This window comes from Talpa europaea (genome assembly GCF_964194135.1).
Source record: "Talpa europaea genome assembly, chromosome: 1".
NCBI lineage: Eukaryota > Metazoa > Chordata > Mammalia > Eulipotyphla > Talpidae > Talpa > Talpa europaea.
Window position 1 is genome coordinate 101,820,549 of NC_140073.1, and position 13,493 is coordinate 101,834,041.

The following is a 13,493-nucleotide window of genomic DNA, read 5'->3' on the forward strand; positions in this document are numbered from 1 at the left end:
AGATCTAAACCACAAGGTAAGGAAACAGGGATCATGATAGCATCTCCCTTCTTGATTAGATGATGGTGATTCTTGAGCTGTTTATTTTTTTAATTGATTTATCTATTTATTGAGGTAACATTGGTTTACATTGTCATTAGTAACTTGGAAGTATAGGATCCCCCCCTTTAGGTGTAGTTACCAGAGCACACCTGCCAGCAAAGCACCCATGCTCTACCAGCATAGTGAAGTCTGAATTGAAGTAGCTAGGAAGGAAAGCAGAGGTGGGTGTTCTAGGCAGAGGAAGCAGGATGCTCAAGCACATCTGTTGACACAGGTTTGACTGTTTTTGTGAGGTTCTACCTGCTGTGGTCACACGGTTCTATTGTTAGAAATTCTTTGTGTTGAACATGTTAGTGGCCTTTCAGTTCCAACAATCTTCTGAAAACCACAGCACTTAACCAGGTCATATTAAACTTGTGGCTGCATTTATTCTCTGCCTTAATTCTACCCAGAGTTAGTGTGGAATTAAGTGTGCACTCATGACAATATTATAAATAATACTGGCCCAGGGGCCTCCCCAGTGGCACAGCAGGTTGAGCGCAGTGCTGAGAGCTGTCTGCAGCCTCTGCAGTGCAGGTTCAATTCCCGGGCGGCCAGGAAGATGCCCACATGGCATGGCAGACCTCTCCTATATCTCCAGCTGCTCCCCTCAGCAGTGTATTTCAGTCAGTCTGCCTGTTCTGCTCCCTGCTCTGTTTCTGGTGAATCTTCTCACCCCTTGCATTTCTGGCTTGTACCCCAGTTTTTGTATGAATAAAAATAAATCTTAAAAAATAAATAATACTGGCCCAGTTAAATCTTGTTTGATACATTTTGAGCAATCTTTACAGCCTCTTTTATTTAAAAAAATGCTAAAAGTAAACAGAAAAAATGAAAATCTTTATCAACTAGTTCATCTCTGTTAACATTAAAGAAAACCGCTGATATTTAAAATTTAAAAGTAAAGTAAAAGTAGAAAGCAAAATTAATCCCCTATTCTTGGTCATAATACCTCTCTTCCAAATTAGTAATTGTTAGTTTCTTGTTTAACTTTTTGTGAAACTTTTAATGCCTATATCTGCATGGAGTTGCATGACCATTTTTATTTACACAATAGGGATTGTTTACAGTGTTTGTGCCATATTTTCTTCACTTAATAACATGTTTGGACCATTTTCCATTCATCATTACATTTTACTCAACCTTTTAAATGACTAAATTATATTTAACTATATGGACACTCTTTATTTAGCCAGTCAGGATAGGAATTTAAGTTTTTTTGGTTCTTTGTTTTACTAAAAATTTTTTTGCAGTCATCTTTACTTCTGTTTTGGCATTATTTTGTGGGCATTTAAGTAGGATGAATTTCTAACAATGGGACTTATGTCTCAAAGAAGCATCCTTTCTTAAACCATGATAGATACTGAAATTTGCCTTCCAAAAATGTTTTAGTAATTTACACTTAACCAGCAATGTATGAGAGTGCTTATTTCCCCCAAACCTCACTTAATCATCAAACTTTTTCCTAATTTTATACATAAAAATAAATCTTATTGTTTTAATTTACATTTCTTTAATTATTAGTGAGACTGGACATTTTTCTGTGCTTTTATGTTTCCCCTGTGATCTGTCATTTCCTATTCTGGTTTTATGTCAAATATTTTATTATGTTGTTTATTTGTAATTTTTTAATACCTTAAGCTGGTGGAATGTGCAAGTTACCTTTTAAAATGAAAAATTTACATAATTTCCTTATGATGCTTCCTGTTACTTGTTTTTCTTTTCATTGAAGTAACACGACTTCACAACATGGTATAAGTTTCAGGTGTAATTTCTCGCCTCAGCAACTATAAATATCATTCAGTGCCCACTATTAAGTGTTCAGTCACCATCTAGTATGTAGAACTAAAAGTGAAATCATTTTTATATATGACCTGTTAAATTTAAAATCAGAATCGTTTACCTTACTTGTTTTATTCTACTGCCTCAAAAGCCAACTATTATGGAGTTTTAAAAATACACAACACATGCATACATACATACATACATATATATATATGCTCATCTTCATTTGATGACAGAAAAACAACATATTTAATCTTTTTCACAACAAGTGATATAACTTTTGCTCTTTCACGATTAAAGAGTTGTTGATAAGACACTTAAAGTGCAAACCTCCCTATTTAAGACTAAAAGCATCTGTCTTCAACTGATTATAAGAAAGGCATATTCTTGGATGACTTGGAGGGAGGTGAGCAGGTGCTTATGATGACTCGACAACTTCTCCAGTTACTTAAAGTCTCTTTAATTTGTTGTGAGGAGTACTTTTGGGAGGCCCTTCTTTTATATTTCTTTCTTTACTTTCATCACATATAATAAAATTGAGAAGATTGGAATACATATATATATACACACATGTACATGCATGTATATATATTTGCTTTTAAAATATAACATATGTGTTGGCATAAATAACTCCCTTATTCTTAAAATGGTTGATAATTTTCACCTCCAAGTCAAATGTGATCTATTCTTTGTAACCAGTAACTTCCTAGTAACTTGCCCACTCATGAAGGTGGGAGGTGGCAGAGCAGTACTAGGATTTAGTGCTTTCATTCTGTTGCTCTTGAACAGGTAGGATTTTACCATGCTCTAGTAAGTTAAGTAGAACAACATGTTTATCCTAAAACACCAAAATGAGTTGCTGCTTAATTATAAAGAATAAAAGAGGTGATTCAGTTAATCATTAGTATTTTCTAATTTTATTAGTTACAATTGTGTTCTTAGCCATGTTTCTGGAGCCTTATGCATGGTGCAGCTGTTTTAGGTTCAGGGAGACATCTGATGAGCAATCAAAATAGTAACAGACATTGAAGAGGAGGGTAGATGAATTTTGGCTGAGACACAATACGTCAGGGAAGAACAGAATGTATTTATCAAGGACTTAGAAATGTAGTAGGTTTTAAAGTGGCAGAAGTAATTTTGTTCTGCTTGCCCTCGTTCATTTAAAAAGGTTAATTTCAGTTAATTCATAATTCCATCTGATTTTTGAAATGCAACTTAATTCTAATAAATCATTAACATAACCATTTGAAGCATTTCTTGTTTTTTATTTGTATTCCAAGGGGAATTAATTATTTTCTACCCTAATAGTAGAAATTAAAAAGGATATTTTATCAGCACATTGCACCTGTCACATATCACATTTTGAATAATTCATGCCTACTGTTGTTGCCAAGTAAAACTTAAGCAAAGTTTTAGATTTTAAAGCTAAATTTTTGAATCATAATTATTTAATAAATGTTTGTGAAAACCAGCTGTTCACTTTTGAAAACCTAAAAAGAAGCCATATGACAAGGGCTAATGAAATCAACACACTACAGTGTCCTACTTATAAATAACATATAACGTTATTATTAGAAATGTGCACAAAGATCCCACAGCTGTGCATTTATGGAGACAACATGCTTGACTCACTGTGGTTGCCCTTTAAAAATGCTTCCCACAAATGAGCTCAGAAGACTCAAAGCAGGGGGTAGCAGTTAGGCCTCTGATACATACATGGTAGTGTGGAAAAGGATTATTACATCAAAACAATTTTATTTATGCTGTGAAAGCATTTGATATTCAAAATTAGTAAAGGTACAGACCATGAAGGTTTTTCATTGCAATATGAGATGTAAAGATAATATGGATTAAGAGTAGTTAATGCCTATAAACTCTACATTTGGATATATTTCATTTCCTTTTTACCCTTTACAATTTTGCATGTAATTCTCTAGCTCCTACCTTAACCATGTCCTCGCCCCTGCACTCTTTATATCCACCCAAAAGGGGATATTTTCTCTTGATAGTCCATTAATTCCTTCAAGGTAATAATTTGGTAACCCTTTCACTTTCTATTTGGATAGAATCAGAATAGAAATTCTTCAAAATGTCAAACTGAATTAGTGGGAACATAATTAATAGAAAGTTAAATTTTGTGGAAGACATCTATTTGTAACTTGCAAAAGAAGTTTATTTTGTAGATTTTTAATATGCATTCTGTAGAGGAGATAATAATCAACCTAATCCTCAAAGAATACATAAACACCTATTTTATGTTGTTATTAATGTTGTTTAGTAGAAAGAGAGAGAGAGAGAGAGAGAGGGAGAGAGAGAGATTCTAGTGGGTTAATCTTGGATAAAAGCAGATCCAGGCATATTGTATGAAATAAAAATAATCTCCTCAGTGCTTAAATCCACCCCCTCCCCCCCATAGAAAATGTTATGCAATTGGCCTACAATATTTTTTCATTGTCCATCACATCTCATTCATGCCTGTGAGAGTCTTGTTTGCTTTGGTTTGCTATTCAAACAAATGTCAGCTGAGTTTATTTGAAAACTGGAGTAAATTGCAGCACTTTAGGTCATTAACTGCAATCAGGCATTTTGCAACTGTCAGTATATTCAGTGACTACAAATCTAGAAACAGGATTTGGTGTGTTTCCAGATCTGTTAATTCCTATCTTTGAAGTTTAAAAATAAAATGAAAACCAGAAAATAGAGATATGCTTATATATTTTATATGTAACATTTTAATGTAGTTTTAAAAATATTCATTTAAATATGATTCTTTTAGCATCATTGAGCAGCTGATATAAAGTACTGTATCTTGAAATATTTAGTAACTTAATGTTATAACTTGTGGTTTTCCTTTGATAAAATGTCTTTTGCCTTCTCATGTGATACTTCTAAAAACTTGGCTATGCCAGACCTTCTATGCATGCAACTTATAATGGCCTGGAACTCCCAGAGACATTTTTTATATTTTCCAAAATACCAGTCTCCTTTTTTGAAGGAAGCCATTCTAAAGGAAGAAATATACCTTTTAGATTTGTTTATAAAGTATCTTTTCATATTAGCACATAGATCAACGGAAAAGACTCAAGAACTGATGAAGACCAACACAAGTATAGCTAGGTGGTTTAGAGGAGGAGTTGTCTTTTCAACAAATGTTATGGAACAATTCCATACCAACAGGTAAAAAATGCTAATGCAACCGAAACTGTACCATTTATGCAAAAAATAATTCAAGATAAATTACAAATCTAAATATAAAACAGAAAGTTATAAAAGTTTTAGAGAAAATCTTCAGGACCAAGGTCTAGAAGATGAGTTTGAGACATGATGGAAGAAGCAATCCATAAAAGAAAAGAGTCACAAGTTGCCCTTCCCTTAAATTAAAAAGTTTTGTGCATCTCTATATACCACATAAATGAAATCATGAAGTGTTTGTCTTTCTCCAAACAAATGGATGAATTAAATAAAATGAACATAAAATTTTAGACTTTAAGATCAATTAGTAGTTACAAGAAGAGAAAAAGGGATAATTTCATATTAAAGGATAAAACTGGACTTCTAGTTATGAAGTTATATAGCATATACAGATACTTTTTTTTTCAGTGTATTGATCTTTATTTTTTTTATTTAAATTTAATTTTTATATTCTCCATACAATTACAACCCCCTTATTTTGACCCCAATCCCTTTTTAATGGTGCATCCCTGAAACATATATAGTAGTGCAATGATACTTCAATTTAAAAGAAATGGAGAGGGGCGGAGCAACATGGCGGTGAGGAGACGCTGCGAGTAAGATCTCCCATTAAAAAAAGTTAATAGGGAGGAAAAGCGGCAGGTCCCAGTGAGAACTGGGACACGGAAGATAAACGGACGACTCCAGCAAACTGCCCGAAGAAGAAAGTTGCCATAAAAGAGGACCAGAAGGGAGGGAAGCGCAGAACCCTGCTCCCCTCCCCCGCCCATAGAGGCGACACTCTCCGACCAGCAGAGAGGAGGGAAACAACAAACCAAAACGGCCAACAAGAAAAACGGACACAGCAAGTGGGACTGTGAGTGGAAAGGAACTATTTCAGCCACCACACCCCGTGAACAGGAGCTGTGGAGAACCCTGCAGGATCCGCCGCGGAGGTGAGCTCCAGGCGCCATTAAAGAGAGCCCCGCCCCCCAGGAGGAGACCAGCACCAGCACACAGCCCCGGCCGCCCGGTAAGCTTGCGCAGAAACCGCGGAGGCCCTCCCTGAGTGAGCAGGAACAAGGCGCCCAGGCAGGGAAGCGGAATTCAAAAGGCGCCATTCCCGTGCCACTGATCTGGGCTACAGCCCGCATCCTGGAACTGAGGGCTTTGGAACTGAGACCCGGGGCACGAAATTAGGGGCATGGGTTCCCCACGACGGTGGGGCACAAGGCAGACACAGCACCCCAAAGCCGTTGAGGTGTACCCTACCATCCCCGCTCTGCTCCCTGTCCCACAGGGTGGAAAATCAGCTCCCCAAGGGCTCTAGGAGAGATCTCTGGCGCCACCTAGCGACTTGAAGCCAGCAGAGGCTCCTGAAGGAGCTAGTGGCCAGCTGGGGAGTTAGCCCACACTGGGCCCCTTCTGAACAAGTAGTCTGAGCCCACAGGGAGAGCGAGCACCCACAGCCGGAGCAGACCAGGCGCGCAGAAGAGTGTGCCTGAGACCAGACGCGCAGTGAGTGTGTCTCACATCACCATTTTAGAACAGGGACATTTCTTCAGTAAAGACTACCTGCAGAAGGCTTCCTCAGAAGCCAGAGGTGAGCGGGGGAAGTTCGCCCACGCCAGACCCCCTCTGGCCTGCAGTCCAAGCCCAGAGGGGGAGCAGGAACGCACTGCCGGGGCAGACCAGGCGCACAGGGGAGTGTGTCCCCACATCGGCATTTTAGAACAGGGACCTTTCTCCAGTAAAGACTGCTTGAAACTGACAGATGACTCCTGGAGGAACCAGAGGGGAGCAGAGAAGCCCACCCAAGATGCTGGCCAGTCCCAACAACACAGTGTCCCAACGCATACGGCAAATTAGAAAACAGACAGTAGGGAGGAGAAGAACCACACGCAACCTAGCAACTCTCCAGAGAAAAAGCACACCACAAAAAGAAAACCAGCCCCCAGATTGCAACGACAATAACTTGGAAGAATTTCTGAGCCTTCCAGAAAGAGAATTTAAAATTGCCGTGATTAAAAAACTGACAGAAGTCATAAAGGAAAACAATGATAAGGGAAAAATAATCAACGATCAGAAGAATGCAATTGAGTCCCTAGAGAGGGAAAACAATGGTCAGAAGAAAGAAATTGAGTCCCTAAAGAGGGAAGTAAAAGAAATGCAGGAGATCAAAGAATTAATGGAAGAACTAAAGAATTCTGGGAAAAGCAATGAAAGCAGAATAGATGAAATGGAAGAACGAATAAGTAATCTTGAAGACACAGAAATAAAAAGAACCAAAACAGAAAAGGAAAGAGAAGTACGAAGGAAAAAGAACGAGGAAAGACTTCGGGAACTATCTGACTCCATGAGGAAAGGAAATATAAGAGTTATAGGAATACCAGAAGGAGAGGAGAGAGAAGTAGGAACAGAGAAAATATTCAAAGAGATAATTGAAGAGAACTTCCCAAATGTGAAGAAGGAGCTGAAAATTGATATACAAGAAGCAAGAAGAACACCAAACTTCCACGACGAAAGGAAAAATACAGCAAGACACATAATAGTAAAGCTCCCAAGAATCCAGGACAAGGAAAAAATAATGAAGCTGGCAAGAGGGAAGAAACAGATAACATTCAAAGGAAAACCAATCAGGCTGACATCAGACTTCTCCGAAGAAACACTACGGGCAAGGAGAGAGTGGAGGGACATAGTCAACAGACTCCAAGAAAACAGATGCCAACCAAGAATACTCTATCCCGCAAAGCTCTCCTTCCTCTTTGAAGAAAGAATATGGACCTTCCCAGACAAACAGAAACTCCGGAATTTCATTGCAACTAAACCCCCACTCCAAAAAATACTACAAGGAGTCCTAAAGCCAGAACCACAGAGGGATGAATAACAATGAAAGAAGGCCAAAAAAAAAAAAGTTATTACAAGAATAAATAAATAAAATCAAAGGAAAGACAAACACAATGGCAAATACAGATGCTAACATATCAATATTAACTCTAAATGTAAATGGACTACACTCTTCAATAAAAAGACACAGAGTTGCAGCCTGGATTAAGAAACAAAACCCAACCTTTTGCTGTCTCCAGGAAACACATTTAGCTACAAAAGATAAAAATAGGCTCAAAGTTAAAGGATGGAAAACAATCCTACAAGCAAATGGACCAAAAAAGAAAGCAGGAACAGCTATACTTATATCCGATAAAACAGATTTCAAACTCAAAAAGATAAAAAGAGACCCCAATGGTCACTACATTATGATCAAGGGGACAATACTTCAAGAAGAAATAACACTCATTAACATATACTCACCAAACGAAGGAGCACCAAAATATATCAGACAACTGTTGTCCTCTCTGAAAACAGACATCAGAGAAAACACATACGTAGTGGGAGACTTCAACACACCACTATCAACAATGGATAGATCAACAAGACAAAAAATAAGTAAAGAAACCAAAGCTCTAAATAAGAACCTAGAGCAATTGGGCTTAACAGACATCTATAGAACACTAAACCCCAAAAAAACGGAGTACACATTTTTCTCAAGCGCACACAGATCATTCTCCAGGATCGAACACATACTGGGGCACAAGACAAACATCAACAGATACACCAAGATTGAAATCATATCAACCATCTTTTCTGACCATGAAGGCATCAAACTAGAAATAAACCATAAAAAGAAGGCAAGGAACTTTCCTACCTCATGGAGATTAAAAACCACACTACTGGAAGACCATTGGACTAATGAGGAGATCAAAGAAGAAATTAAAAAATTTTTTGAATTGAACGACAAGGAGGACACCAATATCCTAAATGTATGGGATGCAGCAAAAGCAGTAATAAGAGGAAAATATATAGCAATAGAAGCTCACATCAAGAAACAAGAAAGAACGCAAAGAAACAACCTAATCTCGAAGCTCAAAGATCTAGAAAAAGAACAACAAAAAAACCCCAAAACCAGTAGAAGAAAAGAAATAATAAAAACCAAAGCAGAAATAAATGAAATTGAAACTAAAAAAACAATCCAAAAGATCAATGAAACCAAGAGCTGGTTCTTTGAAAAAATCAATAAAATAGACAAACCCCTAGCCAGGCTCACAAAGGAAAAAAGGGAGAAAGCACAAATAAACAGGATCATCAATGAAAGAGGAGAAATCACAACGGACACAGCAGAAATCAAAAGAATAATCAGTAACTACTATGAACAGTTATATGGAAACAAGTTTAACAATCTAGAGGAGATGGACAAATTCCTACAACTCTACAATCACCCAAAGCTAGATAAAGAAGAAATAGAACACCTAAACAGACCAATTACAATTAGCGAAATTGAAATGGTAGTCAAAAACCTCCCCAAAAACAAAAGCCCAGGACCTGATGGATTTACAAATGAATTCTACCAAACATTCAGAGACGAATTAGTGCCTATCCTTCACAAACTCTTCCAAAAAATTGAGAAGGAAGGGACAATACCAAACACGTTTTATGAAGCCAACATTACACTAATACCAAAACCGAACAAGGACAACACAAAAAAGGAAAACTACAGGCCAATCTCCTTAATGAACACTGATGCAAAAATCCTCAATAAAATTTTAGCTATCAGAATCCAACAATGTATCCATAAGATAATTCACCACGACCAAGTAGGATTCATTCCAGGGACACAAGGATGGTTTAACATCTGAAAATCAATCAACGTTATCCAACACATCAACAAAAAGAAATATAAAAACCATATGATAATATCAATAGATGCTGAGAAAGCTTTCGACAAAGTGCAACACCCATTCATGATAAAAGCCCTTGAAATTCTTGGGATACAAGGAACATACCTCAACATCATAAAGGCCATCTATGACAAGCCAACAGCCAGTATCATTCTCAATGGTGAAAAGCTGAAAGCAATTCCATTAAGATCTGGAACAAGACAAGGATGTCCACTCTCACCACTGCTTTTCAATATAATACTGGAAGTCCTAGCCAGGGCAATAAGACAAGAGAAAGACATCCAAGGAATCCAAATAGGAAAAGAATTAGTCAAACTATCACTATTTGCAGACGATATGATATTATACATAGAGAACCCCAAAAACTCCACAGAAAAGCTAATTCAACTCATCAATCAGTTCAGTAAAGTGGCAGGATACAAAATCAACACGCAAAAGTCAGTAGCCTTCCTATACACAAACAATAAATCTGAAGAAGAAGAAATCAAAAAAACCATCCCTTTTGTTATTGAAACAAAAAAAATCAAATATTTGGGAATAAATCTAACAAAAGAGGTAAAGGACCTATACAAAGAAAACTATAAAACACTGTTAAAAGAAATAGAAGAAGACACAAAGAAATGGAGAGACATCCCCTGCTCATGGATTGGAAGAATAAACATTATTAAAATGGCCATCCTTCCAAAAGCAATATACAGATTCAATGCTATTCCAATCAAAATTTCAATGTCATTCTTCAAAGAAATAGAACAATTATTGATGAAATTCATATGGAATCACAAAAAACCCTGAATAGCCAAAGCTCTCGTGAAAAAAAAAGAAGGGAATGGAGGCATCACACTCCCAGACTTCAAACTATACTACAAAGCCATAATCATCAAAACTGCATGGTATTGGAACAAGAACAGACATACAGACCAATGGAATCAAATAGAAAATCCAGAAATAAACCCACAGATTTATGGTCAACTAATCTTTGACAAAGGAGCAAAGAATATGCATTGGAGCAAAGAAAGTTTGTTCAATAAATGGTGCTGGGAAAACTGGGTCGCTACATGCAAAAGAATGAAGCTTGACCACTACCTCACACCATACACAAAAATCAACTCAAAATGGATTAAAGAACTAGACATAAGACCTGAAACCATAAAATATATAGAAGGAAATATAGGCAAAAACACTACGTGATTTGCACATCAAAGACATCTTTACAGACACATCACCCAAAGCAGTGATAGTGAAGGCAAAGATAAACAGCTGGGACTACATCAAATTAAAGAGCTTTTGCACAGCAAAAGAGACAATAACAAAAACAAAGAGAAACCCCACCAACTGGGAGAACATTTTTGCACCCAACACTAATGATAAAGGACTGATCACAAAAATCTGTAAAGAGCTGATCAGACTCAACAACAGCAAAGAAAATAATCCAATCAAAAAATGGGCAGAAGAGCTAAAAAGAAACTTCTCTGAAGAGGAAATGCAAATGGCCAACAGACATATGAAAAAATGTTCAACATCACTTGTCATCAGGGAAATGCAAATCAAAACTACCATGAGATACCATCTTACACCAGTGAGAATGGCACATATTAAAAAAACTAGCAACAACAAATGTTGGCGAGGGTGTGGAGAAAAAGGAACTCTTCTGCACTGTTGGTGGGAGTGCAAACTGGTCCAACCACTGTGGAAAGCTGTGTGGAGATTTCTGGACCTACTAAACATAGAGCTTCCATATGATCCAGCAATTCCACTCCTAGGTATTTACCCAAAGGACACAGAAACATCAATTCCAAAGAACACCTGCACCCCTATGTTTATAGCAGCACTGTTTACAATAGCTAAGCTTTGGAAACAGCCCAAATGCCCAAAAATAGATGACTGGATCAAGAAGATGTGGTACATATATACCATGGAATATTACTCAGCATTCAAAAAAGATAAACACATGCAATTTGCAGCAACATGGATGGCGCTGGAAGGGATCATGCTCAGTGAAATAAGCCAAAAAGAAAAAGAAAAATACCGGATGGTCTCACTCATAGCAGGAATCTAGAAAACGTAAATAAGGGACCAGGAAAATGAATAACTATAAGAAAGTGAAAATCAAAATCAACAAAAAACTATGAACCAGAGACACTTTTAGGGGGGCCGGAGGGGAGGGATTGGGGTCAGAATGGGGGGGCTGCAATTGTATGGGGAATATAACAATAAAATTTATAAAAAAAAAATAAAAGAAATGGAAAAAGTTTCAATAAAATTAAAAATTGTAATTATAATTAAAAAAATTCTTTGTACTATGAAGAGTTTGTTAAGAGGACAAAAAGACACACTACAGACAGGGAATAAATATTTGCATATAATATATCTGGCACAAATATATATCTAGAACTTACAAGGAATTCTCAAAGTTCAATAATATGAAAACAACAAATTGCTTAGAAAAATTGGAAAAAAATACAAGTAGACATTTCACTAAAGAGGAGAGATACATGGCAAATAAACACTTAAAAAGATGTTTAGCATCACTGATCGTTAAGGAAATGCCTATCAGTGTAACATATAACACTTCCTGCACAGTTAATACAATAGCTAAAATTTTAAAACTAGTCCATATAATAGCAATCACTGGTAAGAATGCAGGATGCTGGATTACTTACTCATCCATTGTGGTGTGAATGTAAAAAGGTACAGTTAATCTAGAAAACAATTGTCAGTATCTTAGAAAACTACACATTCATTTACAGTATGATCTAGTAATTTTAGTCATAGGCATTTATCACAGAAGAAGGAAAAATTATGTTCATATGAAAACCTATACATGACTATTTATAGCAGCTTGAGTTGTAATGGGAAAAACCTGTCAACAACCCAAATATCTTTCAATGGGTGAATGGTATAGAAGTTCTGGTACATCCATACAATGAAATTTGAGTCAACAATAAATCAGAACATACTGTTGTTATATGTAGCAACTTGGAAGAATTTTAAGCTCATTCTGCTTAGTGAAAAATGTCAATTTCATAAAAAAATAATATCCTCAGATATCAGATTATAGTTATGAAGAGCAGATTTGTGATTGCCATAGAACAGAAACAAGATAAGGATTGAGATTATAAAGGTGTACCATGGAGTTTCTTTGTAATGACAGAAGAGTTTTATATCTTTATTTTGGTGGTGATTACTTGATTGCTGAATTATGCTAGTATAAATAACAGTACATAGAACTAAACACACACTCACAAATATACCACATCTTCTCATGGTTCTTAAAATGTAAATTTTTACTTCCAAAGGAGCGAAAATAAAATGTATATGCTTTCTTATTCAATATTTTTTACTATTATCTGGAAATAAAATTTAACTATAGATTTTTGTATAATAAAGTGATCATCTTATGTAGCTCAAGAAATCCATGGGAGTATTTTAAAAAATTATTATTAATGTTATAATAATAAACAATAATAATAGTGTGGGTGTCAATTTACAGATTTATACTTAAGTAGTTAAGAAAAAACATGTTTTAGTAGTGCATAAAAATCAGTAAAAATTAAATATATTCATATATATGACAGAAAGTATTATATATCCAGTACAAGTAATTTATAGTCCCCCAAATACTATCATACTCTTGTATAATTTAAGTCTTCTTTACCACTCAATAACTAGAAACTAGGTTTCAAATTTAGCAAGGTTTATCTGTCAAAATAACACCAGCATAAG

At 36.1% G+C, this 13,493-nt stretch overlaps 1 protein-coding gene across 8 annotated transcripts in view; it reads left to right on the plus strand.

Annotated features, from left to right (window-relative positions):
- SLC4A10 (solute carrier family 4 member 10) overlaps positions 1 to 13,493 on the plus strand; it is a gene marked incomplete at both ends in the record, with an annotated part of 269,813 nt that overhangs the window by 140,369 nt on the left and 115,951 nt on the right. The window lies entirely within an intron of this gene.